The 5,219-nt window shown below is 30.7% G+C and overlaps 1 long non-coding RNA gene across 3 annotated transcripts; it reads left to right on the forward strand.

Annotated features, from left to right (window-relative positions):
• LOC116404361 lies at positions 1 to 5,219 on the forward strand. 3 transcript variants are annotated; one of them, XR_004217201.1, is made up of 3 exons: positions 1 to 123; positions 1,582 to 2,071; positions 3,222 to 5,219. It is a non-coding gene; the product is annotated as an uncharacterized LOC116404361 (long non-coding RNA). The 3 variants fall into 3 exon arrangements; XR_004217202.1 differs by lacking the exon at positions 3,222 to 5,219 and adding an exon at positions 2,461 to 2,664; XR_004217200.1 differs by lacking the exon at positions 3,222 to 5,219 and having other exon boundaries at positions 1,582 to 2,599.

Here is a 5,219-nt window from a genome sequence, read left to right on the forward strand (position 1 = left end):
GCTCTCTATTCATCTCTAAAACAATTCTCTCTATTTCTTATTTTTATTTTCCCTCTCAAGTTTGATTCTTTTCCTCCAAGGTCTCGAGAATCCGACCAACGTGCATTGGCATGATTACTTGAGGTTCGATTCTTTTACTAGAGTTTAGAGTTTGTTACTCTACACTATCCTATTGTGATGATCATCCAGTACACTCTAGCCAATTAGGAACCCAAATGAGTAATCCAAACGAGTGAATGTTTATCTTTTTTTTGTTTTTATTACAATATCTAAGGTGAAGGAATCTAAATCTCTAGTTTTGATATTTTTTAATGTAATAAATATTTATTTTAAATGCTTGTCGTTGATACTAACGATCTATGAACATTCTAATTCTTTCTAATCTTGTTTTAGTTTGATTTTAATTTATGCTTTTGAGTTATGAGTCAAGTTTTTATTAAGCTGATAATGTAAAAGGTACATATTTCATTGTTATTTTTTTTTATCAAATTCTTACAAAATAAACATCTTTTTTTTAGAAAAGCACACAAACTTTAATTTTATATGATTTTATTTACGTAAAATTAGTTTTCTTTAAAGAAACTATTTAAGCATTGTAGAAGAGAAAGGGAATAAGATGGAGTGATTATTAGATTGAAGATCTTATAAATATTTCAGAAATATACATACTCATTTTCTATAAAAGAAAAGGTATTCATTGGTATTTGATATTGGTTTTTAATGTTTTAATTTTTGTTGAATATTTATAAAATGTTATTACATCCACAAGAATGTTTTATTATTATTATTATTCATTTGGAAATAGAAGAATATTTTTATTTAAAGGTTGCTATTATTTAAATTTTCCATAATAATTTTTATACCTTCTAATTTAATTGAAGTCTCACCAAATGGAGGGACAGTTGGTATTGGTACCATAACAAGTAGGTACCCCCCACACTAAATAAAAATGAAATTTCTAAAAGAATGAAACTCAATCTTAAATATATATTCCCAACAGAAAAAAGTTGCATTAATTTTTAAGAACACAGAATAAATATAATTGCCAAAAAATGGTTTTCTTAGGTTTTCATGTAGAGTAAGTCTATCTAAAAACAATACAATAATTCTCTTATTCTCTTGTTGAGGTGTGATGTGAGGGAGTTAATTAAAGAGAGGTGCTCCATCAAACAAAAGAATAGAAAAGGCACCATCATTTTTAATACAATATATTATCAATTGTTTGGTCTACTTGCTCCAAATAAACAATAGAATTTTCAAAGACTATGAAAAATTGATTTTCGAGCTTCGAGAAGACATTCGAGCTCTTATCGGATATGGAACCGATAAATCTCCCTTTTTTTGTCATCTATAGCCTGTGCACTATAGCTTTAAATCTTCCTGGCTTTGTTTAATTTCTGGCTGTGTGGGCGTTGCTTGTATTGAGGCTTATCTCTAGACATTTTTTGTATTTTTCCCCTCTATATTGAACTCTTATTATTAATAAAGCGAGGATAATTATCTTTGGTATAACAATTCATTGTAATTATCTTTTGCACTATTCTATGACTTTTTTTAATCTTAATTGCATTCCTTTTATAGAAAAAGAAAAAAAGTTGTGATGTTGATGAGGTAGGAGGTATTCCTTGAAACATATTTTCGTGAAAAAGAATGATGGATAAATGATAAAGCGAAAGATGCATATGTAAGTTTGTTTTGTCATGACTAAGTAAATTCATTTATTATTCAATATATTTAATCTAACTAGATCTTTCATATAGTTGGAAATGCAATGAATTATTGCAGAGTCAACTGAAGCTGGTGTTCAAACTATCTCTAGTGCGAATGCATGTGAAATTGTATTGGGGAGTCACTCAATGCAAACTGTTAACCTAAAAAATGGTGAATTGGTAGTAATGTGTCATCTACACGTTAAAAAGAGAAAAAAGAGATAATATATCTTTAAAAAGCAAATGAAAAGTTAACTTGCAAAATGGAAACATAGGTGGGCAGACATAAAAAAGAGTTGGATCTAGATGAGGAAGAGGAAGAGGAAGAGGAAGAGGAAGATGATGCACCTTCAAACACTTGGGTACTTTTCTAAATTAAAATTTTAAAAAATTATATTGTTTAAACATGTTTTAATATTATGTGTGGCTATCCTACAGTTACGGTAGCCAATCATGCATGTTTTTGGATGGTTTGTAAAAGTATCACTTGGACACTTAGACACTTAGATCAATTGTATCTTGTTTGAACCTTCACTTTTTTTAGGACTTAAGTTTGTCGTTTTGATTGAAAACTATGACATCTTTAGGTCTTTGGATGCGTTGAAACATACATGACATTTTAAACGTATATGAAAATTGTTTTGTAGGTCGGCTTTGAGAGTTAAAACACTTTGCACATTTTTAGTTATACTTTAATTTCAAAGTCACACTTAGGACTTATTCATTGTAATGTAATTTTTTTTTTCTTCAGGTTTATGTAGTTTGAATAAGCCGAGAATGACTACTTTTTTGGAGATGTCTTAACCATTTTTAGTGTATTTAATATTTTTTTGGTTCATTTTAGTATACGAAAATGAAATTTAATATAACTCAAGAAATTTAGCACACTAGAGAACTATTGTTTATGATATTTTTGACAAATTATTGAATTAAGGATTATCATATTTTGACAAAATATTATTGGTTAGAAATATTTTTATTTTTAAATTATTGGTTGAAGTGTTCAATATATTTTGTTATAGATAGGAAATTCATTCTATATTTGAAATTTAATTTATAAGTATTCAATATTAATAATAAATGTGAAAAAACTTAAATCGTTTTTGTTACATTCTTTGTGTGACTGAAATTATGTTGGCAATTAGAAAGCTTTGGCAACGGTAGGTGTGTGGGCAAAAAAGAAACAAATATTAATTACCGACAAATTTAGCTTGAAAAAAAATTGTTTTTGCCGACAAAAATCTTTTCATTGACAGAAACAGTTTCTGTCTACGAAACAAATGTAGCAAGAAAGTTTATTTTACCAACGTGATTATGATCGTAGGAAAAAATATCTTTCTGCGGATGTTTTTTTCGTGACCAGAAAATGTATTATTGCCGACGTGATGATGATCGTGGGTAAAAATACCTTTTTGTCGACGTTTTTTTTTGTGGCCAGAAAATGTAATTTTGTCAACTTGAAGATAAACGTGGACAAAAATATCTTTATGCTGACATATTTTTCGTGGCCAGAAATATCTTTTTTGGCTACAGTTTTATTTTGCGTCGGCATTTCTGTCCATACAACATGAAAAACGTAGACAAAGGAAAAGACGACGGTGTTTCGGCCACGTAACGTATCCACTAAAATAAAACTTGGGCAGAAGCCCTGCCAACGCTTTTCTACGTCGGCAAAGATGAAAATTCTTGTAGTGAGTGAATGTCTACCTAGTGAAGATATCCAGGTGTACTTAAGGACTCAATTGTATCTCTTACAAAAAAAAAAAAGTGTTAACCTAGTTGAAATAAAAAACTAACTTCCCTTCAAACTCAATACATTTTGTATAGAATATATATATCAAAATCAATGATGATATATATTTTCCTAATTCTAATATGAGGATCGTGAATCCCTGACTTAGTGGAGGGAGAAGATAAGGAAATTGTTGTTTGCTCAAAGCCTTCTTTGAAGTAGAAACATGATAATGAATCAATGGTGTCATCTTGAGCAATTGACAATCTACATCAATATCTTTTATACGTTCTTGATCAAAACTGGAACTTGAGCAATATGCAATTTGTTGCTGGTTTCTTCTGATCACAAATAATTTTATGGCATGAGGATGATTTGTCCCAAAACTACCAAGTAAAGGTTTGCCCACCTGAGTCTACATTTAGTAAAAGCCACCAAGCGACCTCTGTTGATTGGGAATATGATACCACAGACTATTTATTGGTCTTTTTAAGAGAGAGGAACTACCTAGAAAAGTAGTAGTCCAAGTGGAAAGAGAAGAGTTGGGGAGCCAAATAACAACTCACTCAATGTAATCTGAATTACATTAGCTTGATATTGAGAGATCATAATGGAAATGAAGAAGAATTCATCGACTAGGACAACTTTTCAAATAACGAAAGATATGGATTAACCATAACATTTCGAAAATAATTGTAGTGATCGTCTTTGTCAACCTTGTAAATGGTGTTGCGAAGGAAGTAGGCAACAACGACTGATGTTGGAGAGGAAAGGGCCAGAGATTCCAACGAGGAGGAATGTCGAAACTCTTGCGCTCGTTACGTTGGATGGAGCAAAAAACAAGCTTGATACTAACAATAAATAAAATTAACAAAAAACTATTATTAGGCCACCAAATTTAGAATGCGAGTACTGCTTTCAAAAAGCTTTATTTGTACCAAAAGCTGATGGATCGATAGTAGACAATTTAGCACTGAAATTGAAAGCCTCCTCATGAGCAAAATGATATGGATCGAGTACTCCTTTGTTGAGTCTCCCTATACTTTTCTTCAGCAAATTGTACGTTTCATATAGAGCAATACTTCCGGCCTGTTACAAACCTTTCTTATGAGGGTAAAAACAAAAACTTAACTGAAGGTTTAAAATTTTAATAAAATTAGCCAATTTTAAAGTTTAAATTTATGAAATTCTTCGAGTACGATGCATTTAATCTGATCATAAATTCTTCGGGTAGGCTGGATTCCATCCCATCCCATCAGTCAAACTTCTTCCTAACTCGACTCACTTTGCCTTTCAAGCTGGAATGCTTTCTTGAGATAGCTAGAATGATTATTTTTAAAAGAAACTCTTAATTTGTTCATAACACTAACAGATAAAAAGTTCAGATTAGGAGAAATATGTTTGACAGAGATAGAGAGAGAGAGAGTTGGAGAAATATTCAAATTACTATTCAATATTTCCTTGAAAAAAACAAATAATATTTCTTTTACATTTTTAAAAGGTTCATTAATTCACTCTTGGGTGAGTTCAGAGAAGATGGTGCAGTGTAGTCCATGTCTGCAGGAGAAATTTAGAAGAGAGAAGTAAGAGTTGGATGAGTGTAGCCTAGGTGTGAAAGTTCACCAACCCCAATAAACTCTCATAAAAAAAAGCACCAACTTTTTGTACCAAACTTTCATATCTGTCATCCAATGCATTAATTTTGAATTTTGTATGAGGCTATGTGGAAGATGAAAATATTGAATATAATCAAAAGAGTGTACGACCATTTATGTTAT

The sequence above is a fragment of the Cucumis sativus genome, chromosome 6, assembly GCF_000004075.3.
Source record: "Cucumis sativus cultivar 9930 chromosome 6, Cucumber_9930_V3, whole genome shotgun sequence".
Lineage (NCBI taxonomy): Eukaryota > Viridiplantae > Streptophyta > Magnoliopsida > Cucurbitales > Cucurbitaceae > Cucumis > Cucumis sativus.